Genomic DNA, 26,364 nt, shown 5'->3' with positions numbered 1-26,364 from the left:
ATTCAATTACTTTTTCAATGTCAATTAAATCCTTCATTAAAATTTTGAAACACTACTGAAAATTAAAAAGTTTCTAGACATTACGTTATAAAAAAAAATTTCTTTATTTTAGTATACTATTTTCATATTTACAGGGTCATTGTATTATATTGAATTCATAATATTCCGGGTATAATTCAAATTTTATCTTAACTGACACCTTATATGAATGATTATAATTTATTATGTATTGCCTATAAATATCATAATTTATTTATTTCATATAGTAATTAACACAAATATAGTTTAAAATCTAATTGTAAACAGAATATTATTTCTAAAAAGTTTTGACCTTCTGGAGAATCGAACGCTAAAAGTTCAGCACTTTAGTCAGATGTCTTAATACTGAGCTACGAAAATAGGCTTTCAATAATCTAAAAAACTTACACTGATCATCGCAGAACGAATATAAATGCAAGGTCTGATCAACTCAATAAACTAAGACAGCATAATTTTTTTAAAACAGTATTGTGGTTAAACTCAGCTACTGTAAATATACATATGTTTGTACATAATTAATGCAAATCGTTACGTCTTGCATGTGAGACACAACCAATACACAGGTTGTTAAAGTACAAAGCGTAATTTTAACTGTACGATTATAGTTACAAATAACTCTTACAGTTTAATAGCATAAACGAGTGAATTTTACACTTTGTCACCAAATGTCAAATAATAAAGTTGTATTCCATACCACAATACAATTCGTCAACCATTTTAAAACGATTTTGTTTGCACCTATCTTATGTTAGGACGATGCTTTCTACACAGAAACGGCAAACACAAATGAGTGTAGTTATATGAACTCAAAAGACTTTATTAAGTCAACAAATGACAAGTAAAAAAGTAGTATGCTATGAAATAATTATTTGGGTACTCAAAAGGTAAGCAAGCATCGATACATGGCAACTCAAGTGTTTATTACTAAAAGTTCGTTAACAAAATATTCTTGGTCAAGCAAGCATCGGCGATAAACGGCTCAACTATTTTTCAGCATTATTTATGAATGAAATGAACCTTTGAAAAAGCAATCAGTGGTGATTAGTAATCCAACTGCTTTTTAGTATTATTAGCTTATAAAACATTTTCTTAGGCGAGCAGCCATAAGCAATTCGACACCTAAATATTTTTTAGTGTTATTAGTTAATAAATTGTTTCTTGCAATGCAAAGACCGGTGAAAATAAACATAACTAAATATTAGTATTACTTATTATTAAACTGTTCCCTTCGTCAATATAATTGAGATTTTTAATCACTTATGCTTGCTTGCCTAAGAAAATAAGGAAATATTTTAATAATAAGCAATACTTAAAAGCAGTTGGCGTGCTTATCACCAATGGTTTTTTGCCAAAGGAAATATTTTATTGATAAACTATACCAAAAAAACAGTTTGGTTTCTTCATCGCCTCAGGGCACATTTACTTTATAAGTAAATATAAAAGAATAGTTGGTTCGTTAGTTACCGATGCTTATTTACTCGAAGATATATTTTGTTAACTATGTTTTTCTAAAAATTAGTTCGGTTGCCGATTGCTGATACTTTTTTGCCCAAGAACGTAGAATAAACAGAAATGCGAAGTAAATTTAAAAATCTGTTCGAAAATCTTAGAGCATCACAATTTTTAATCAAAAATAATACTTATTTATAACTAAGATTTGAAATTTATGTGAATTTTCAAGAGCGTCTTGATTTTTAAGATAGTTACATTCAAAATATGTTGTTTTAAAAACATTTTGTATTTTAAGTAACATTTAAGAAAGGGCTCAGCCGGATAAGGGGGGTAAAACTGCCTTAGATTAGCTTACTCTACTGTTATATCGAGATACCTAGTAATCTAAAACTAATAAATGTTTATCTACCTAATTCTTATACTAAAAATTCATTTTAACATCAATTTTTTTATATCGAAGGACATGAAAGTCTTATATTGCTTATACGTGTATAATTCCTCACTTTATTTTGTAACTTGATCCAAAGTTAACAATATTACTTACTTATTTTGACGTACATTGTGCTATGATGAGTCCAATCTTTACGGTCAGTATTTCTTTAGATAATGTAAAAGTGTTATTTATTAATGTTAACATTCGAATTACAATATACAAGGAATAATACAGCATTTATCGTATATATTTTAGAAATATCTTGTGCAGATAAATAAAATGCGTTGTTTATAAGCTGGTTTTCAGATAGTATAATGTTTAAACTTTTCGGTCAATTATTTTTATTGATTGCAAGTTGTTAGTTTGCATGAACATAGTGTATATTCATGAAACCTTTTTCAACCATAATTCAAATAAGGGCCATAAGAAAGTCCATTCAATATTTTATAAATGACATACAAACCTATTGTTGAATAAAAAAAATTTGTTTACTGATTTTTTTTCTAACTACTGTACTATGATGAAATTAAACGTGTCAGTACATAAACATCAAGTTTAATGTAATACAAAACTTTTATGATGTTAAATTTTTTGTTCTTACATTTTTTTAATTTTTTCAGATTTATCATGTCCGTTAAAGAAAACTCAACGGCAAACAAATGTGTGGTTGGTCAAATTCAAATTAAACATTTCATTAGAGGTACAAAAAATAGTGGATACAGAAGAACTGGCAAATCAATTCTCAGATTATTTTAAAAAATTTTTGTTATTAATAATTTAATTTTATACGTCCTTTTGCTCAAAATTATCTAATTGAATAAAACTAGAAATGGATCAAAGTCGACCAAATCATAGTAATCTTGTAAATTAGGAATGTGAACCTAGTTCATCGTTTCAACAGTCAAGTTGCAGTGATGGTTCGGTATATGCTTCTCCCATTTAAAAACAGTCTAAAGAACTTGAAAAAGTAGAATTACCATTTCCAAGACCAATATAATACAAGTACCATTGATTGCTCGAAAACAATTTTTTGCTGAAGCAAGGATATACATTCCCGAAGGTAATCGCTGTTGCAATCAACAAAAAGTTTTATAAGGATGCAATTTATAAAATAAGAGTTGTATCGAGTTCATATTCAGTTGCAGTACATGATTTATCAAAGATGTTAAAGTCGATGTGCGTGTAAGCTGACCAAGAACTCACAATTCAAATTGGTGATTTCACACTTTCTGAAGAGTGAATTAAAGCATTCACTGGTCTTAGTTGGGAAAATGTGATTCAATTTCATGACATTTTGGTTATCATGAGAGACCCTAAATGCCGAAACGTCACTCAAGCTCTAGTCGTATTCTTATTTAAATTAAGAAGTGGCAACTCAAACAATCTTATTTCATCTATTTTAGGGCTTAAACGACCACAACAAGTTTCCAACTTCTGTGCTTCTACCTTAAAAGCTTTTGAAAAAAATGTACTACTGAAAAATTTCGGACTAAAATCTGTTTGTAGAAATGATCTCATCAATAATCACACTGTAATTAATGTTAGGAAAGTGCATAATATCGTTAGTGATAAACTTATTTTAATCGCAGATGGTACTTACCTTAGACACAAGAAAAGCACTAACAATGAATATCAAAGAAAATCGTATTCCGGTAAAAAAAAAACTCAAAACTTGAATTTGGCGCCAAAAATTTTGAAAAAATTTTAGTTAATATAAATTATGTATGTCTTAGATTTCCAATAAGAATTTTTAGGATCGTTTGAGAAATAGCGGAAATATTTAAAAAACCGAAATTCACCATTTGGTCCTATAGCGAACCCATGAGTGGATTGGGGTCTCGAAAAATTTTAAAAAAAGTTTTCTTACAGTACACTACGTATACGAATATTCCAGATTTTTTAGAGCTAAGTCAGTTTTACCCCCCTTATTTTAAGCATGTTTGTATCAATTGTACATGAAATTTAAGTATTAAAGAAACATTATTAATACAAATTACATATTTTAATTTATTATACATTTTAAACGTGCTTTGGAGCGTCAAAAGATTGCAGTTTTTGTAAATAGCCTATACATGTATACATACTTATAACTTCCGATCATAGCAAGCTTATTGTTGCTTTATCTGCCTGACAGTTCCTGTGATAGCTCTAACTTTTTTATGAACGCTACTTTTTTAATACGCTCGAAGCGCCTTCTACACTTCTATAGGCAGATTAGTTATTTGCTGCATGCACACTATGCTGCTCGTATACTTAGTTGAGTCGAGGTCGAGCGTCCAAAGAGGCAGCTAGATTACTTGTTGGTCGGTACTGTTCTTGACCTTGGCATGTGCATGCAAGCATACGATATACACGGCTCTGTTATATAAATTTTCTTGACGTGTAACATGTCAAGTGCACCAGTGCTCAGAATCGATGAGGAAGATATCAGGCGGCGACTCGAGCTGGAGCAAACTCTGGCTGCTAGACTGAGATTGGACCTTTCATGGGAACCCAAACAACAGCTAAATGACAGGAATCTTATCACCGATCTAGTTCAGTGTAACAACTTTCATATATATGTTCCTCCTCTCATTCATTTAATGACAGTGCATGCACCGATTAACTGCATACTTTTCTATTCGTGCCTCAAACAATCGTGTAAGACGAAAGAGATGATTACTTACAATTATCTTTCACGTCATGCATTACATGACATTTTTTTTAACTTTAATTGTACGTAATATGAAATGTCAAAATTATCAAGTATCACCACATCTTTTTGGTTTTTCCGTTATTTTGTCCATTATTTTATAGAGCAGTTTATCCGTATATCAACATCTATACTCGATAGTTTTTAGGTATACTTATATACAAGACAAGTTAACTTAAAGGTGCATGCACGGCTTTTAGTGGCACGCTTTGTTGTAGCATAGTGTTTATAGATATTTTTTATCGTACTACTGTGTGTGCTCACCAGCATCAGCTTGTATCAATATTTAAATCAAGATGTTAGTGTACTAATACTAAATAATATATGCTGTGAGTAGCATAAGGGGCGGGGTTTCTTTCCTGATAAGGCTAACTGTAAGAAAGAGTTTTACTACTTAACTGTTCTGTAAACTTCAAATAAGTCCAAAGAGTCTTTGAAATTCTTTGCACCACAATATCCATAATCTTCGATAGTAAAGTTGTGTAACTCTTTTAAAAAAAGCTACAACTGTAACGTGTCTTTTGCCTCTTAAATGCATATGACTAAAACAATAACAGATAGTTTAAACTATTTTTAACAGGCTTTAGAAGCGTAGAAGAACAATTTCCAAAATATTTTTTTACTATTTAAAATGCTCAAATGAAGTTCTGCTAAAAACATGTTACATATTTTATCATATAAAAGATCAAAATATACTTCGTTAAAAACAAAAGTCTGCTTGTAAGTGCGAGTATTTGTATAGTCAGTCATATATCTGCGTTTAAGGATTTAATACTTCACAAAATTTTGTCGACACTGCCTACTAATCTTTTTATTTACCAGCTAACAGAAATATACTCTTGGTGCTTTTCTCTGAATAGCTTTTTCATTCCTATATTCATCATAGAAACATAACTCAAGTTAAACTTTTTACGGTGCGGGTCTTTATTTAAACGTAACAACATTTTGCAATTCATTTTGCTTTTTTTCAATTTGGGCCAGAGGATGTATGGCCAAGTTTTTTTTAACGTTTAGTTTAACAGTAAGTTAAGCCTTTATATGTAATTAGTTTAAAAACCACTGTGATTTTTAAAACAATTTATCTATACAATTTTACAAGGAGAGAAAAACCTTGAAAAAATATTAAATCTTCATCTTTGTTGATACCTTATAATAATAATTAGCATTGCAAAGAAATAAAATTAAGAACTTACATTATTATTTCTCAATAGTTGTTAATTTTTCCCTATCAAATTTCTTACGGTCAAATAAATATCAAAGTTTACAATTTAACTTGGCTCTTATGTACATCGAAAACTTTTGCGATTTCAAACAGATTTGAAAATTATTTGATAACAGATATTATAAGCATACTTTATTAACAACTGTTGAATTATGACGACTGCTTTGCGAGTAAGTATTTATAGTTTATGAGTTTTTTATAAAGTTAATAATTTTTTGTTAACGTTGAACACTATTTATTAATATTTATCCATCAAAATGTACAGGCACTTTACAACATGTACAACATGATAACATAAATTCATTCATATCGTTTGAAAAATCAGGTTGTACTTGTACCAGAAGATGTAAGCAGATTGAAATTAGACCTTTAAGACGTTCATCACCCACAGCGTTTTCCGCAGGATCTTCCTAAAAATTTAACACTATGTTCGTAATGGTGTAAAGAAGCCACATGTAAAATTTGAGACCGTTTCATGCCGGTTATTGAATATTTAATGTTTAAGAAACTTGACCAATACTTTACGGAATTTCTCGAATTTTTCCATAGTTATCTATATTTTGCAAGGTACCACCTAAAAGCTGAAATTTTTTCCGATAAAATAGTTGCAGTTCTAATATGTAACTCTTCGATTATGGTTAGAAAATTACGATGTGTTCAACTTGTCCCATAAGAGGTTGTCGATAATGTGCAAACTTTGAGAGCAAATATCTTGCAATAGTTTACTATCTTATCGATCGGATTATGATGACATACTATGTTTATTTTCTTATAATTTATCTTTTCTATGTGTACACTTATTGAAATACCCCTAGGGCTGTTGTATTAAAAAATAAGTAAGCCACTAAGTTTCATAATTCCATCTTTAATAACACACATTTTAAAAAATGTATAAGAAAGTTAGTATGTTGTAATCCTCTGTCATCTCATTATTTAAGTTTCTCATTGAATTATAAATTATGTCACCAAATGTGAGCTTGACGAATTATTCAAAATAGTAAAATTGAGTATAGTACTACATTGTTTAGTAAAATAGATATTCATTAAACAAATTTGGTTAACTAGCTTGATAATTAAAGTTATCTCATTCTTAATTAAAAAATTAAGGTTATCTTTCGATAACCCATTACTTATTATTCATAAGTTACATTCATTGAAAAAATATTTCATACAATTAATTTGCCTTTACCACCTATAAAGACTAAGTTATAGTATACAAATAACGTCGAAGTTAATTTAGAAATTATTTAATTTATTGCACAATGGTAGATATAGGGTGATTCTTACTGTTCTGGTGACATGGCACGTATTACAGCTTGGACCAATGCACTGTTGTTCTTTACTATCATTTAGTGTTTGAAATAGGAGTCGATGGCCCTATTATCGACAGTCTAAGAAAAAATTTCATGAAAACTCATGTAACATTAAAATTATACATTATGTCATTTTAACTTGCATTAATATCGATAGTTTACCCAATTTACAATAGTTGTACGTTTTTCTGCATTAAAACATCAATGGTTAATATTTTTCATCGATTAAATAATAAAAATTTGATTTGGCTCTATTATCAAGCCCCAAGACATTCAATGAATTTATTACGAAGCTCTCATGATTGAGCCCGTTTGATCTGAATATTTAGTTACTTTAACTGTTTGTATATGAAGTGATGTGCATATTTACAAAAATTAATAAGTTTTCTTAAACTTTATAGATACATACATCAATTTATTGTATAAAAAACGTGTTAATTATATCAAAGTGTTTGTTACTAGAACCTTAAAAGTTTTGTAGGCTACATTACCCTAATAATTTGTAAAAAAAAAAAAATTGTATTATGCGTGTAGAATAACCTCTTATTAATACTTATGTAGTCATAGATCAGACTCTCGATAATTAGAACAGGTTTGATTATAGGGTCATCTACCTTACATCAACCACAGAGGTATTTACAAAAAAATGTAGGGACTCAAACCCAAACCTTTCAGGTGGTAGGCAAGCGCTCTACCACTTTACCGTTAAGAGCTCCCGCGCAAAAGATTCAACGCTGCATGCGTGTTGTCTACTGTGACTTAAAACATATCTGTAGCCGATGTCACACAGTTGCAGCTCCACTTAATTTTAAGAAAACGCCTGTTTCAATAACACATAAAAAAAATTCGGCTAGCAGCTAACTTAACGATAAGAACATTTCGTAAAGGCTGAGCTGGAAGAAATGTAAATTTTAGCATTTTGAGAATCCCATGACTTATTTTCATTATTCTTACAACTTTCTGGCCTTTATTTTCGGTAAAACTGTAGAATAGAATTGAAAAGTGTTACGTAGGATAAAGAAGCTGGTAAGGAGGTGCGTCACGAAAAGAACTCAACTCGTTAGTCAATTGTTTATTAGCTTCTTGAAGGCAGAGGCGTGTGTGTGTTTCGCGCGGTGTTTTCTACTTATCGTTCAGTCTCTTGCCTAAAAGATGCTCGAGTGCCCCGATTCGTGTCTCGCAGGACCTTATATAAGCTCGTTTCCCCTATTGGTGTCCTTTACTAGCGTAGGTTTGTAGTTACTAGGGTGAGTCAGTATGATATGCCCAGCATATCGTACGTAACACGTCCGAGGCTGCGACGTCGTTCGTCCTCGACGACGCCGAATTGTGTCTGGTTGCCGTTGTACCTATGATTGTGTGTGTGATGCGTGTGTTATGTTGTTTGTATTGTTTTTCTCACATACAGTGGTTCACTCATACTTTCATTCTTTTAGAAAACCGCCGTTCTCTGTACATTTTTACATTCAATCGTCCTTCCCATTCTGTACTCGAGTATAATTGTGTATGACAATTCTGTTTATGTATGCACTCTGCCTTCTGTTACATTTTTGTTTAAAAAAAATTTAGTGAATTAGTCATGTGACTACTACTAGTTTACATTTAATGATGTTGTTCGTATTTAATCAATATATTTATACTTTACATGTTCGTGTTCACTCAAGTATCTATCATTGGAGATTTTTCTTTTTTTTTTCTTATCTTTACCTATTTTCCAAACTACTTGTCATTTTGTAAAAAAAAATTCTTTATCCTTGTACTACGGACTGCGCCCTCCGATATAGCCGAGTGGCTCCCGGCGCTCATTCTCGTTCTCTTATTATCATGATTGTTATTATTATTCTTATCATGGTTATCATAATTGTTATTATTATTACAATTACTGTAGATTATGATCAACGACCATTTTTTTTTTTTTTTTTTTTTTTTTCATACACAATTAAACTTAATACATCTTTCTTGTTATTACATATTTTAGAGAAAAGAAAATTTTATCTTAGTCTCCTCCTACGGACTGCACTCTCCGATATTGTCGAGCGACTCCCGACGCTCATTCTCTTTTTCAAATTAAAATGGTATTTGTGGTTATTATTCTTATAACATTACTATTATTATTATTATTATTATTATCGCTACAACTACCAGTTTTTTTTTTTTTTTTTTGACTTACAGTGATTTTTTTGATACTACATATTTAAAAAAATCCTTTCACAGTTTCATAGTGTCATCCTTCAGACTGCGCCCTCCGATATAGTCGAGCGACTCCCGGCTTTCATCCGCGAGGCTCACGAATTCTAATTTTGTATCACGGTCACCGGTGATTCTAGTATCCATCTAAAGGATTGCAGTCACCTTTCTGCTCTGAGTTCTACTGTCAGTGTGGTTTGAATTACTGCCAATTCTCGTGCTCCTTCTTGAACTTTTTGTTTTCCTGTGAACATTCTATAACATATTAGTAGTAGGGCCCCCCTGATGGAGAAGGCACTTATACATAAGAAAAAGAAGCCCCATGCCGAATTTATTAATCCTGTAATATATAAAGCTGTTAGCTATTAGTTGCCAACCCTGATTTCTGTGGTAAATACTTGTCCTAACACTACTTATACTTCATCGACAGCTATTTATTTAAATGTATTACCGTATGTACCTTACCCTTTCTCTTATGTTTCCCCTTTATTTGGTTGGCGTTAAGCTGCAAGTGTGGCTCTCTCCTCACATATAAAGTATATAATAATAAACGTATATCTTTTAATTCTCTTTCTTTACTTTTTTTGTATAACTATTGTAATTTATTTTAGTAACTTTGTCAATGTGGGTAGTTTTCTCTTAATTAAAAAAAATTTTCCATCGTAAATATGTTTCATTACGTTATCTTTTATTTCGCATCGGCTCTCCGTGCGCATATAAGTCGCTTATTAAGTTTGTGAATAGTTGGATATAATATTATGCGCTCCATTTTGCCTGAGGGGTCATATAACCTATTCAAGAACACTGCAGAGTCAGATAGTTTGACGATTGGTAGCCTTACATTTCACTAGTATTTTTTTTTGGTCGAGACAAGCTTGGAGGTATGAATAAAAAAAGTCATTTTTTGGCGGTGAAGTTTTGACCTGTATCGTACATATTTCTAATATTTTCCATCTATACATTTTTTTATATAATGTTTCCCTCATGCTCCTCCAATCTCTTTTCTTATGTGGTCAGATTTAGGAAAGGATTTATAAGGGTATTTTTTTATCAACTACCACTCTTGACGCCGTAGACGTATTTGCTGACTTAGTTTGCTACTTTTTCGATATTTTTTTTTTTTTTTGTTTTTTTACAACAACAAAACTTTCATTTTTCCTCTCTAATGTCTAGAAAAAGTGTACTTTTAAAGATGTTTGCGTGGCGACTGAGTTCTCAAAGCTGAGCTTCAACTCTACTTGCGTCACAGCGTGATTTTTTTCCTTTTTGCGCCAGTAGAATCTCCGTGTGTGGTCCTTATGGATGCAATTTTATTTTTTTCTTTCTTGCAAAAGCAGGAGCAGCTCGCGTACACTGCTGCGCAATGTCGTTATGTAAGTGACAGCTTATGTGATTGCAAGCGTCTTTTATTTTTTTTCAGTTAAGCATGCGGGTTGTAGATTCGTATGCCTTCTCTCCAATATCGACGACCCTGTTTGAATGAGGGTGGCCTAGTATCGTTGTCCTTCGATGGCCAAGTTCTCAGAAACACTGCCGCACACTGGGTGTGGTCGATTATTCCTCTCGATCGTCGAGCGGTGATCTAGGTGCATTATTTTTAGTCTCCCTTACATAAGCGATTAAGTACTGGTCCATGTAGTTTTTGCAAAATTATGTTAACTTTGAGGTGGATGGTTTGACAAACGGGCTATTCGTTAATTTAGACATGGCAGTCAATTCTATATCCCGTTACGATTATGTGTGACGTTTCAGGTGTTGTGGTTATCAGTATATCATGATGGGAGGAGTAGGATTGTTTCTAATGGAGAACGATAGAAGGAAGGAAGAAGAGGAGGTTTAATCTCTCATACTCGACGTGGGCTCGTGGGCCTTTTCAAAACATAGTTTTGTTTTTCCTGAAATTGTTTTATTTATTTTTTATCATTCCTTCATGAGTGCCACACGCGCCCCTCATTCACTTTGCTCTTTTTCATTCACGTTACATCAAATTACAATTGATTAATATTATTAATGCTTTTTTCATGCGTACCTTTCTATTATAGTTGTTGTTTTTTTTTTTTTGCAAATCTAACTCTAACGTATGTGAATATCTAGTTTGCGGTGCGTCCGGGGCCGCGAAAAAAATTTTATTGCAAACCTAATTAATCCCACTCTTTTTGTCATATTTTCGCGCTGCGTCCGGGGGCCGCAAAAATTTTGGAAAACTGAATTTTTGTACGTATTTTTACAATAGTCTATCTCAACAAGAGGGTGGGTTAATTGTCAGGATATTTGTTGGTTGCGCCGTAATCACTTATTTCATATTTTCTTTTCGTATGGTTCGTGGCTCACTCGCGGCTCGTCCGAGGGCCGCGAATTAATGGAAACTAACGCTTGTCTATATATACATATATATATACATATATATATATATATATATATATATATACAGGGATATTCTGAAGTACTTGAGGAGCGGGGACCAGCGTGTGGATCAGCTTCTCCTAAGTTAAAATCCGTTTACAGAATAATTTTTTAACAATTATTCATTAAGTAAATGGATTTACAAAAGTGCTCAATTTCAGCGTGTTTAGAACGCAAATTTCAATGGCGCGGGCTGCCATGAAGTGCAGTGTCATGGATCGCAACAACATAGCAACAAACCTCTAGGTCGGTAAACAAAGTCTGAATAGATCCCCTAACGGGAAGGAGATGGCGCTCAAATGTGATTAAAATAGTAAAAACGTGTAGCTATAACATTATTAGAAGGAGATAAAGGGCTGAGTATCAGAAACGTAAAAACAAATAAATAAGCGTACGAAAAGGTTATTTAGTTAATCAGAGATATTATTATGAGATCATTCTACATACGATGAAATTGACAATGACGATGAAGATGATGATGATAATGATGAAGATAATAAACATGATAATTAATGTAATAAAAGAAAGAAGATACAATTGTAAACAACATTAATAATAATAATAAAGAAAATGTTTAACTTGAGCGGCTATCAGGTGAAACTTGGGCCGCACTTGGGTCGTACTTGAGCAGTGGCGCTTGGGAGGCACTTGGACGGCACTTTAGCGGCACTTGAGCAGAATGTGAAAAGCAGCACTTGGGCCGTACTTTGGCGGTACTTGAGCAGAATGTAAAAGCGGCACTTGGGCGGCACTTGGGCCGTACTTGTGTAATACTTGGGCGGCACTTTGGCGGTACTTGGGCAGAATGTGAAAAGTGGCACTTGGGCGGTACTTGGGCAGAATGTAAAAGCGGCACTTGGGCGGTACTTGGGCGGTACTTGGGCAGCACTTGGGCCGTACTTTGGCCGTACTTGGGCACAATGTGAAAAGCGGCACTTGAGCGGTACTTGGGCAGATTTTGACCACCCAAATGCCGCTGCTCACATTCTGCCTTAGTGCCAAAAAAGTACCGCCAAAGTACGGCCCAAGTGCCACCCAAGTACCGCACAAGTGCCGCTTTTACATTCTGCCCAGGTACCGCCAAAGTACGGCCTAAGTGCCGCCCAAGTACCGCCAAAGTGCCGTTTTTACATTCTGCCCAAGTACCGCCAAAGTACGGCCCAAGTGCCGCCCAAGTACCACCCAAGTACCGCACAAGTGCCGCTTTTACATTCTGCCCAAGTACCGCCAAAGTACGGCCCAAGTGCCGCCCAAGTGCCGCTTTTACATTCTGCTCAAGTACCTCCAAAGTACGGCCCAAGTGCCGCCCAAGTACCGCCCAAGTACCACCCAAGTACGGCCCAAGTGCCGCCCAAGTGCCGCTTTTACATTCTGCTCAAGTACCGCCAAAGTACGGCCTAAGTGCTGCCCAAGTGCTGCCTAAGTACCGCCCAAGTGCCATCCAAGTGCCACTGCTCAAATTCTGCCCAAGTACCGCCCAAGTGCCGCTTTTCACATTGTGCCCAAGTACCGCCAAAGTACGGCCAAAGTGCCACCCAAGTACCGCCCAAGTGCCGCTTTTACATTCTGCCCAAGTACCGCCCAAGTGCCACTTTTCACATTCTGCCCAAGTACTGCCAAAGTGCTGCCCAAGTATTACACAAGTACGGCCCAAGTGCCGCCCAAGTGCCGCTTTTACATTCTGCTCAAGTACCGCCAAAGTACGGCCCAAGTGCTGCTTTTCACATTCTGCTCAAGTGCCGCCAAAGTGCCGTCCAAGTGCCTCCCAAGCGCCACTGCTCAAGTACTACCCAAGTGCGGCCCAAGTTTCACCTGATAGCCGCTCAAGTTAAACATTTTCTTTATTATTATTATTAATGTTGTTTACAATTGTATCTTCTTTCTTTTATTACATTAATTATCTTGTTTATTATCTTCATCATCATCATCATCATCTTCATCGTCATTGTCAATTTCATCGTATGTAGAATGATCTCACAATAATATCTCTGGTTAACTAAATAACTTTTTCGTACGCTTATTTATTTGTTTTTACGTTTCTGATACTCAGCCCTTTATTTCCTTCTAATAATTTTATAGCTACACGTTTTTACTATTTTAATCACATTTGAGCGCCATCTCCTTCCCGTTAGGGGATCTATTCAGACTTTGTTTACCGACCTAGAGGTTTGTTGCTATGTTGTTGCAATCCATGACACTGCACTTCATGGCAGCCCGCGCCATTGAAATTTGCGTTCTAAACACGCTGAAATTGAGCACTTTTGTAAATCCATTTACCTAATGAATAATTGTTAAAAAATTATTCTGTAAACGGATTTAAACTCAGGAGAAGCTGATCCACACGCTGGTCCCCGCTCCTCAAGTACTTCAGAATATCCCTGTATATATATATATATATATATATATATATATATATATATATATTATACACATATGTTTCTGTTTATCCTGTCTTCCTAGTATACTAGCTTAATTTTTTCATATCCTGTATTTCTTCTGTCATTATTATTATTAATATTACTATCATTATTATTAATATTATTAATATTGTTATAACTATCGTCGTTTTATTCTCTTCAGTCGATAGCTTACCGTTGCTTTAAGAATCCGGCGGGGGTGGTGGTTCAGGTGGGGGCCTTATGCACTTTTCGTTAGGCTCCCACAAGTCAATCGTCATTCCCGACCTCCCCTCTACATCTTGCATTTTCATGCCAATCATTGCTAGAGCCCGTAATTCATCGGACCTTCCCACTAATAAATCATGTATGTTCAGCTCTCCTGTTTTATTTGACTCGATTAGATTCCTTACATGTTCTTTTTCTTCATGGTTGCAACCAGCTGTATCTACGAGTTGCATTATCTTATCTACCCGTTCTTGTTTCTCTAACTCTTCTTCGTCTTTTGTAACAATTTCAATTTTTTTCTTGTCATCTCTTTTTTCTTAATTAAATAATCTTATCATTGCTTCCCCCAAGCGTTCGACGTCGCCCCCTTTGACGTCTTCTGCGCGCTTCCGGTAAATTTCCTCATATTCTAGCAGCTCTACTTCCGGAACAGGCACGTATTTTATTTCGTTACTTGTATTCATGCACTCTGCGACTGTTTTACCATTAACATTCCTGGCTATAAGGTTCCCGAACAATATTCCTTCCTCCGTTTCTTGGAGGGGTATCCAGCCATTTTCTAAATTATTTTTGCTTTTTCTTATTCACGCATATATTATTTGCCTCGATCTCGCAGGTATTTTAAAACACTCCGGCCTTACCAGTGGTATCTCTACGCTATCCAATTTAATCGTATTCTTGGCAGCGCTTATCTGGCCCCAGTATCGCTTAAAAATATCCCACCCTATGATTCCTTCCACGTTAATTGGGAAGTCATGGGGGACAACATGTAATGTGCACTTTAATCCGTGCAACTGAGCCTGTACTGTGCCGAACGTTTTGCGTGCTCCGTGAGTCACGCCGATAATAGGTACTCGATACCTACTGTCTATTAGCATGTCTGTGCTTAGAAAATTAACCTTTACAATCGAAATCTCTGCGCCTGTATCCGCATAAAAAGTCGCCTTTCCATTCTTTAACTGTGGTCCCTGTAACTGGACCGATGGTGGCATATGCCCTGTTCTCGCGAGTTTTATAGTTATCTTCGGAAGCTGCTCTATTTCTTCGTCACGCTCTGAAAGCTCGGGTTCATCATTATCTACATGTGTGTCCGGCGCCTTTGTCCGATTACTCTTCTTGCGGGCTCTCCTGCCTTTTCTAGTGCGTTTTCTGCTCCGTTGTATCGGAGTGTCATCTTGCTCTGCCGTATTACTTTCTATTTTTCCTTGCGCTGTGTAAGTACTCAGACTGTTGTTGGGCGTCTTCTTCTCTACTATCTCTTTCTCCGCCTCTTGCGGCCTCTCTCTAACACATTCTTCCTCACCGGACACACTTTTCTCTATCTCTTTCTCTAGTTAATGCTCGACGTTTGGGGACCACGCCGAACATCTTGCGAGTTTAAAGCTACGGGAGGGTCTCTCCTGTTATCCGGAGTGTATGCGCCGCTTTCTCGTTGCTGTAGGCCCCTCTCCTGTGGCGGCCCATGCCTTATTAGATCCCTATTATAGCCATCCCTGCTATCCTGTTTTCTTTAGCCGTTACCATAGCGGTGAATGTGCCCCTACTATAATTGTTGTACGCATCACCGTTGCTACGGTTGTCGTAATAATTATAACCACTAGAGTTGTAATTATTATACCTGTAATTGTGATTGTTGTTACTATTGTATGGCTCCATTGGGCCATTGTTATAACCCCTGTCGTAATTATTATAATTATTGTTATTATAGTTATCATTCCTACCCCTGTAGTTATAGGCATTACTGTCAGTAGGAGTATTATTTGCGGGTTGGTTACGCCTCTCGTTACGCTGTCTCTCCTCTTCCTCCCTGTCTTGCTTGCGCGAGCGGCAGTCTCTCGCATAGTGTCCCGGTTTTTGACAAGAATTACAGTTTCTCCTCAGTTCCCTTCCGTTTTCTTTTGAAGCTTTTCTAACACTTATCACCGCTAGTAGCTTTCGGCATTCCTCAACTGAATGCCCGGTTCGGCCGTCGCAGTATGTACAGCGTTTTTCTTTTACTGCTGCTGTTCCTTGTACTTCCTTAGTGTTTTCTGCTGTTTTTTCTTCTTTTCTTGCGAGGTTTACGAGTGGTCCCCACTCTGTTTTTATCCTATTGCATGTGGGCAGTGCGCTTACCGGTATTGCATGCCGTAAACTAAGGTCACTTTCAATTTTCAACGCCTATATTATTGCTTCCCGTAGAGTTTCCGGGTTAAACCTTGCCATTCTCTAACTAAAAGTTGGAAGTAATCCGTAAATTAACTGTTTTACCGCCTCGGATTCTAGGTTTGCCTTCATTGCCTGTTTTATAATTGGGGGAAAGTATGGGTTTGAATCGTACAACATTGTTAATCTATTGTATAATTGTTGTACTCGTCCCCCATAGTCATCTATTGCTTTACTATCTTGCTGCGTTATTATTTTCAATTCTGCCATGAGCGAGTCTGCATTATTAATACTGCAGTATCTATTTGAGAGCTCTTTGATGAACTCTTCGACTGTAGTAAACTGCGTCAGTCTCGGGGCAAAATATTCCGCTGCTTTCCCTTTTAGCCTGTTTGCGAGGGTGCCCAAAAAAATAGTTCGTTTTCCGGGCCTATTGTACGTGCAACCATACCCACCATTCTTTCCAACAGTGGTAGGTTGATTGGGTCACCATCGAAAAACGGGATGTTGTTTGTCATATTGCTGAGCATGGATAGAATGTTGTGTTGCGCATACTGCGGTCTGCGTAGGTGGTCGTAATTGCGTGTCTCTTGTTCCTTTTCTATGTATGGGGTCAGGGTCGGTATTATGTCACCCCATCGTCTATCCTTATTCGCGATAAAATCGACCCAATCTGTATGATAATTATTTGGTGGTGGTGCCGTTGCCATACCCGCGGCTTTCATCATTTTTTTGAGTTCTTTGCTCGCATCCTGTATTCTATCCCATAGCTGTTGGTTGTGTAAGTCGCTTGCCCCGATTTTTCTTGACTCATTGCTTTCGTACTGTGATGCACCGGAAATCGGCAGTTCTGGTTTTCCCGGCATGCCCCATTGCATTGATAGGGTGTCTACTCTATCCGTTCGGGCTCCGCGTGTTTCTTTGGCCCTTCTTATATTGCCCCTAATGGCTCGTTCGCCGGAGATAAGACTCACTTCTTTGTTTGCGGGTCCTATGCTCACTCCTACGTCGCGTTGTATGTAGTCAAGGTCCCTATTTGTCGATGTCAAATTTCGGATGGGCCCTGCGGTCGCTGTGAATGGCACGCCCACTTCCTCTGTCTTCTTTAGCTTTGCACTAATTTTCGAAAACAGGCCCATTACTATTGCCTTCGTTATATCATCGAGGGCGTCTAGTTTCTCGCACCCTTCTGGTTCGAGTTCTAATTTTAACATCTGTTGCACCATATTTTTCTTTTGCTTTTTATTACTAAGGTCTTGCCTGCACGTGTCGATTATCGTGTTATCTAAGCCTTCGTTTTCGCTTCCTGACTCATGGGTAATGCCGCCAAGATGAATCATTTTTTTTTCTACTTTTTCTCTCCTTTTTATATGTACGTGTCGTGAAACGTATTTTCTTTTTTAATTATTACAAAGCTTATGTATTTTCCTAATTACGGGGTGATGTTTAATTACGTATAAAGCGGCTCAATGATAATAGCGCGAAAAGAATAGTAAGAGGTGACACAAGAAAACAAAGGAGCGGCGTGTGTCTTTTACTCGGCTTATTTTAATTTTGTGCTCTCTCTTTGTTTAGTGATAAATAGGACAAAATATTCTTCTGGGAATATCTGTAGTCTGTTTTTGTAAATAAAAATTATAGTATTGAAAATAGTGATCTATATAAGTGCGAGTTATTATTATTATATAACTATTTTTGAATATTTCCTATATCCGTGCAAGCCCACTAATAAGATCCCTTTGTTTTATGCTTGTTTTGCAAAGTTTTATATATTTTGTCTCGGGGTCAGGGAAAATAAGAACAATATAAAAATTTTAACAACTCACTTACCAAGTCAACAGTACTCCCATTGCCAGAATGATTGTGCTGAATATCATCCTTCCCTGGTTACTACTCGCCTTTTTGGCGTAGAGAGTCAGGAATAAGGATGTGACTGCAATAAACTGCTACCTTTTTGCTGGTCTTTCCCAAAGTTGCTTTGACCTTCTGTTTGTAGACTTCCCGATCGTTGATGTCGAGAATCACTGGTATGAACAGCTACCCTTTTACCTCTGTCCTGTTTGGGTCCGTTCCGGCACTCAAGTTCGATTTTCGTGGCACTGCACTATGTGTGCTTCTCGGCAGACTTTTTTTTTAAAACGAGTAAAATGAGCGAGAAAAAAAATTCCGACTCTTACCGTACCCCACACTTAGCACCAAAACTGTTACGTAGGATAAAGAAGCTGGTAAGGAGGTGCGTCACGAAAAGAACTGAACTCGTTGGTCAATTATTTATTAGCTTCTTGAAGGCAGAGGCGTGTGTGTGTTTCGCGCGGTGTTTTCTACTTATCGTTCAGTCTCTTGCCTAAAAGACGCACAAGTGCCCCAATTCGTGTCTCGCAGAGCCTTATATAAGCTCGTTTCCCCTATTGGTGTCCTTTACTAGCGTAGGCTTGTAGTTACTAGGGTGAGTCAGTATGATATGCCCAGCATATCGTACGTAACAAAAGGCTAAAAGAAATTAAAATACATTAGACATACAATCAAAAATAATTATACTTTGATATTTAGGTTTGAGTGGTGATGCTAAAGTGTAAATAGCAGCGCAGTTGCTAAGGCTTCGTCGCTTTCTCAAACTTACCTCGTAGAGCTTCGGTGCTGCTGAATGAGATAAATGAAGTACATCCATTGAGTCTGCAGAAAGCAATCGTTAAATAGATTATAAAATTTGATATCATCTTGAAAGCATGAATGTGTGAATATAGCATAGTCTTTATAGTTTTGTTTTAATCCAAATAAAAATAAATCGATGAAAAAAATAATTTACATCAAAGTAAAGTAATGTTTGAAAAATTTTAGAGTGAATCCAAATAAGTAACTGACATTAAAGTGTCTCAACAAGTTTTCGTAGCAGTTGGACAATAATTTTACTACATATTATAGCATTTAATCACCTTAAACTAAATATGAATATCAAAATAATTTACTTATTTTTAAAGCAAAAACACAAGACTAGTTGCTTTCGAATCTAGTAGAAAAATAACAGAACCACTTGACAGTGGGAGCTAAGGGTACTAATAGTTTAAATGAAAATTCGATGAGAGTGATTATAAATTCATTCTTACCTGACTCTGGTTCAGTTCAGCCAAAACTCTCTACTATCATTGCAGTCTTATATATTACAACAAAGCTTAGAGGATGCATAGAAAAGGATTGTCAGTGGATCCAATTGGGTATCGAATACCAGCAGAAAAATAATTTTTTACTTATTTGTACAGTACTCAGATAAATTATATAAATTCCCTCAACGTAAGCTTATACATAAGATAACGTTTTTTTGGAAACTATTAGATTCAAACAAAAATTTGGAAAATGTTATCTTAACTAGAATTAAAGATTGTAAAAAGCATTATCTTAAAGACATTTCTGCTGGTATTTGATACGCACATTAAAATATTCAAGAGGAAAAGGTAATCCACAACTTTGTTGTAGCAGTTACAACAAATTTATTACACTTTTAAAAATAGACTTTTTTCTCTTGGAACGTAAAGTATCTGTAAAGTTTCAGTAAAATCCTTGAACGAAAAGAAGTTGTAAAATCAATTACTAGATTTACTGTTGACGAACGTATTGACACGAAACAATATAAAATATTCATTTATAAAATGTTAATCATTAATTAGTTAACTAAGGCGGTAAATATTATTCACGAAATGATAAAATAAACATTAGTTTCAGATGTATCTGATAAGGACGTCAATTCTGTCCCGAGTGTCTAATTCACTCTGGCCAAGTGGAAAAGACACTCGACTACCACTGTTCCGGGACAGGTTAAAATCCCTTTGCTGGATGTAAGGAATGCTTTTTTTTGTTTTTACTATTTATATTAGCTATTCTAAGAGCTTTTAAGTAGTTAAAAGTACAAGTTATACTTTTTTATTTTCCAATCGTCGAAAATCTAGCTTATAAAAATCCACATGATACTTTCACATGACAATTCTACGTGACACTTCTATATGGTAAATTGGCACGACTTTTCACCTGACATATTACCTGACAAGTAACATGACAAGTCACCTGAATATTTTCAGTAGGGTTTGAAATAATCAGGAAATTCCATAAAACCACAGTCTCGTATTGGACAGCTGAGCAGCATATCGTGCCATGGCTGTTTTTTGTCTACTATTAGAATCTTTATAATGAATCATTTGTCAAGTATTAAAATATTTTCAAGAACTGCATCCAATTACCAAATATCTTTATTTAAACAGTAATTTTACCACGTTCTGTACGAGTTATATTAAGTACCGTATGTTTTCATATATACATCGTCTTTAATTTAAGTATAATGTGATATTTGGGTACCCAAGCAACCACCAACCACTCGTTTAATACTATATTATGCATCAACCGTTATGAATGTGTGTATAAAATTTCAGATCAAAATTAAAAAAAAAAAAATTTGAGAAGCAATTAAGTAAAAGAGTATTGTGCCATATTTTACTGCATTATGCGTAGTAGAAGTTTTTTGAACAAAGACGTTTATAACTTAAAAAAATCTATAGCTACTTCGAGTCCCTAAAACGCTAGTTTGTGTGGAATTGCATCTGCTTCAATAATTTTCGTCACTTGTTGTGTTCTAATTATTTATTATTAACAAAAAATGTAAGAAACTTTACTGCTAATGAAAAATGACATTGTAATCATTGCTGTCTCACTTTTTTGTAAAAAATCAACAGTTTATTAAATAGTAACATAGAAACTGACATATAGCATTGAAGTGGGTGCAGTTTTAATAGATAAGTATTTTTTAGTCCTAAGGTAGCCGTGGTTTTTTTTAGTTAGAATTGACTTTAACAAACACAAAAAATTCTTCAGAACACGTGCAACATAGGAAAAAGTTGTCTGGAATGCAGAACGTGGTACGATGCTATTTTACTCAATTGTAACTAATTTTTTCTTTTTATCATTTCGATCAAAAATTTTGACAACCGTATTTAGAAAGGTTAATGCATGATGTGAAATTAAAAATTTCCTGATATCTGAAAATTAGATTTGTTTTCTCACTCTTTTGAGTAAAACCAACCCATGCCGCTTTTGACGCTAAAAATAATGATTCACTTTATAGTCACTATACGATACTAGTCTGAGAAATGCTTGTTAACTTTTCGAGCCTGATTCGATGAGTATTCTTTCAGTACTGGCTAGTTAAATGTAATTTGGTAATAAGCTCTTCAAGATTTGTGAAGAAGGGACGTTATCTCGCTGGAGCCATCTAAATAGTACTATATGTTAGTATGTTTGCATTACGCGTAACCGTTATTTTGTGTTCTCTCCGAGTGAAACTAGTGTTGTCCTTACTTTCTGTTTTAGGTCATGGGGTATGAAATACAGTTTTTTTTTATTTAATTTTTTTTACATTTTACAGCCATTCTGACGAGCTGTGCGTAAGTACATTGGCTCGGCATTATTGTGTTACTCTTGCGTGTTACTGTCACATATTATTCATATGCTATCATCATTAAAATGTTCGAAATAGCCGCAGATTTACTGTAAATCAATCACTTACAAAGCCATGGGGTTTGATATTTTACGTGACTTCTGATCCATCGAACTCGTGAGCATGTGTTACTAAGTCCTTGAGCTATACAAGAACCGCAGCCTTAGCCACTGTGCTACTGTAGCTGCTACAAAATATAGCTAAAATGGTTGCCATTTTAAATTTATATTGTATTTTTGATAGTTGGGCATTTTTAAAATAAATAATTGTTTAATTTTAAAAAAAATTTTTTCAGTAATCTCATTTTTTTTATTATTGATTTATTTATCCAAGATTCGAAAGATAAATTAATATATTTTGATTGCATCTTATTCTGTCGAAATTTTTTGATTTGTGAAAACGTGATTTTTAAGCTACATTCACTGGTATGTAATGCTATCTTGTTAAAAATAAACAGTTCTACAGAATGTTAATTATTCTAGATTAGAATCGAAGGTTAATAACTTCTACAGTAGTTATCACAAGCCAATCGTATTATTTTCAAAATATAATCCAAGTGAATCTACTAACAAGGTTAAAAGCCGTTCAGAGTTTCGTAGAGCGTATTCATGTATCCTTATTTTTTATCTTACAATCTTTAATTATACACACATTATCATTCTGGTTGTAACATATTTAATTGACATATTTTTAATCATCCCCGTAGCAAAATTTCAGCGCGATATCGTGCAAGATATCCTGCACGATATCTTACAAGATATCCTACATGACATCTTACAAGGTATCCTACACGAAATCTTATAGGATATCGTGTAAGATTTCTTGCACGATAGTCTACATGACATCCTGCACGATATTAAGCAAGATTTTCGGCAACAAAAAAATAAAAAAGTATAAATTGTAACCCATGTAATTTAAAATTTTTTCTGCTCAAAAGCTGTCAGAAAAGCTAATGTAAGTAGTAGAAAAAAAGGCATCTGTTTACTCTAGTTAGAAGATTCAAAACTGATCTGCAGGGATCGTAGTCGAGTGTCTTACCCACTTGGCCCGAGTGGATTAGACAATCGGAAAAGAATTTACTTTCTTATGAGGTACATCTGAAACTTATGTTTATTATTTCATCATTTCGTGAATAATATTTACCACCTTGGTTGCCTAATTGATAATTAACATCTTATAAATGTACATTTTATATTGTTTCGTGTCTCTTAACACGTTCGTCAACAATAAGTCTAGTAATTGATTTTACAACTACTTTTCGTTCACGGATTTTACTTACACTTTACATATACTTTTCATTCCTAGGGAAAATTAGTCCATATTTAAAAGTGCGCCAACGGAAAAAAATAATGTAAGAAAACTTAACAAACCTTAACTTTCTGTGATGTAATGTAAGGTTTGGTTAGATTTTGTACCGCAGTGACAGTTTGCTACGTTTTGTTACATTTACTTACAGGCGACTACAACTTAATATATTACCTTACGACTCGTAACGTTTACTATTATGATTCTAAAAAGGCACTCGAATCTCGTGAAAAAGCAACTGTTATAAACTCTATTAAAACGTAATAGTTTAGGCGCCAGGTAGGGTCCCGTGGCCTTTTCAATTAGAACGGACCCACCAAGGTTTTTTTAATGTATTTTTGCCTGCTGAACACGATTATCGATGGTGGGTCGCGATCCGGATGGACAATTTTTTTTTATCAACAAATTTTATAAACAAATTTAAATTATTTATTTTTTTGGAAAAAAAAAAATTTTTCCTATTCTTTAGCTCATTTTAAACAAAAAAGTTTATATACACCATATGCCTAAACCCAATACTTTTCCCGTAAAAAATTCGACAACTTTCAAAAAATGCGTTTTTTGCTATTTTCAATAGCTTGCTACTTAAAGCCCGATTAATATTTTTCAACTCAACACCTCTCAAATTGTGAGCCAAACATAGTATTTGAAGAATACGTAAAGACCAATTGATTTCATTTGGTTGTTCTTATCCAGCGAGCTTGACGGTCTGTGCCTTTTTAATGTGACCGTACGGCCTCGGCGCAATACAATATATTCTGGCATTAAATGTTTGTTATCTGGACAGCCATACATAGATTGTTTTTTATGTATTTTTGCCTGCTGAACATGATTATTGATGGTGGATCGTAATATCGAATGTGATCAATGATTTTTTATTTACAAATTTTATAAACAAATTGCAAAAATGTAGTTTTTTCTAAAAATAATGTTTTTTTGCTTTTGTTATATTTTTTTACTAAAAAGTTTTTAATTCTCCAGTTTATATAGGGGCTTACGGTAGTATATATATAGCTATGTAGTCAGTTTCTTGTTGTCAACAAATTAGCATAAACCAGTAATCAAAAATTTTTGATCTTATCAATGTGTGCAAAATAAAATTTAAGAAAATATAACAGGACTACCCCAAAGTATAATAATGTGATAATACGTAGTTTATTAAGGTACCATACATTTCTTTGTTTAGAATCTATTTTATAGTATACTGCATCTTGTACATATATACATACATATCTTACGAAGTTACCACAATTTTTGTTATTTTATTTTCCACTGTACTTATTTTTACATGTGTTTTCTTTTTTACAATTACAAAAAGTGCAGCACGGTATTTGTTCTGCAACACATAAGCAGGTTTTTCTACTGCATACTTTACAAGAACAAGGTTGTAATAATTCTTCGTAAGGTGGAATTAAAGTTTCAATTTTTCGTGGCATAAGGAGATCGTCACACTCTATGTAACCAAACTCTTTCGGATCTAATTGTTTAACATCAACATTCAAACATTTAATTTGATAATATACTACGAAATATGCTCTTACAATGTGCAAATTGATAGAATTAGAGGTCGGAGGTAGATCTTCAATTAAGCACTGTTTTTGATGATGATAAGACCATACACGCAATTCATCAAAGCTATTGCATTTAGAATTTTTATTAACAACACGTACCAAATACTCTTCAGCCTTGGTGATACTTTCATTCAAATTTGACTCAGAGTAATCTGAAAAACATTGATCAATTTACTTTACTAATTGATTGCATACGTAACACAAATAAATTGTTTTCAAACGATTTTTGTGAGACAAAAAGTTTGACAAAAGAAGGGGATAGTATTAAAGACGTTGGGTTGTCTTGCATTTTTCTACTTTGAGTTAAAAAGCATGAAGCTGCTAAGTTCACAGAACAAAAATAACAAACGAATAAAGTTAATCAACTATGAGACATTCTTAAACCCCTGCATGAGCTGAAGAATTAAAAACTTTTTAGTAAAAAATTATAATAAAAGCCCCACGTTGCAGCTGTGTGAAAAACGGAAAAAGTGAATTTTTTACAGTTCACGTTTTTTTGCGGAAATAGTATGGGCTTAACAGATGTACATTATACATTATACAAAACTTTTTGTTTAAAATAAGCTCGAGAAGCGGAAAAAAATTATTTTTAGAAAAAACCACATTTTTGCAATTTGTTTATAAAATTTGTTAATAAAAAAACATTGATCACATTCGATATTACGACCCACCATCAATAATCATGTTCAGCAGGCAAAAATACATAAAAAACAATCTATGTATGGCTGTCCAGATAACAAACATTTAATGCCAGAATATATTGTATTGCGCCGAGGCCGTACGGTCACATTAAAAAGGCACAGACCGTCAAGCTCGCTGGATAAGAACAACCAAATGAAATCAATTGGTCTTTACGTATTCTTCAAATACTATGTTTGGCTCACAATTTGAGAGGTGTTGAGTTGAAAAATATTAATCGGGCTTTAAGTAGCAAGCTATTGAAAATAGCAAAAAACGCATTTTTTGAAAGTTGTCGAATTTTTTACGGGAAAAGTATTGGGTTTAGGCATATGGTGTATATAAACTTTTTTGTTCAAAATGAGCTAAAAAATAGGAAAAATTTTTTTTTTTCCAAAAAAATAAATAATTTAAATTTGTTTATAAAATTTGTTGATAAAAAAAAATTGTCCATCCGGATCGCGACCCATCATCGATAATCGTGTTCAGCAGGCAAAAATACATTAAAAAAACCTTGGTGGGTCCGTTCTAATTGAAAAGGCCACGGGACCCTACCTGGCGCCTAAACTATAAGGAAATGTTGTCATATGTAATATTTTATAGCAGCTTACAGTTTTTGGCAGTTTATTACACTGTTTTATATTTTGTTGTAATTAATAGCTTTTAAACACATTTTCTTACTTTTTTAAATAAAAATTACTTTTAACGAAAAAAAGCTCAGTAATTATTATGAAAAATTATTAGTGTAATAATATGTGGTAAATCATATCAAAACGTAACAAAAATGTAAGAAAATGTAACACATCATCATAAAATGTACA

General features: G+C 34.4%; 1 protein-coding gene across 1 annotated transcript in view; it reads left to right on the top strand.

Annotated features, from left to right (window-relative positions):
* Positions 1–26,364, top strand: part of MICAL-like (protein) — a 602,730-nt gene that overhangs the window by 426,638 nt on the left and 149,728 nt on the right. The gene's annotated exons all lie outside the window — the stretch shown is intronic.

Source organism: Copidosoma floridanum, unplaced genomic scaffold (assembly GCF_036245765.1).
Source record: "Copidosoma floridanum isolate Cflo_tuat_1 unplaced genomic scaffold, Cflo_Japanese_pri ptg000034l, whole genome shotgun sequence".
Lineage (NCBI taxonomy): Eukaryota > Metazoa > Arthropoda > Insecta > Hymenoptera > Encyrtidae > Copidosoma > Copidosoma floridanum.
This window is presented reverse-complemented; position numbering and strand designations above follow the sequence as displayed.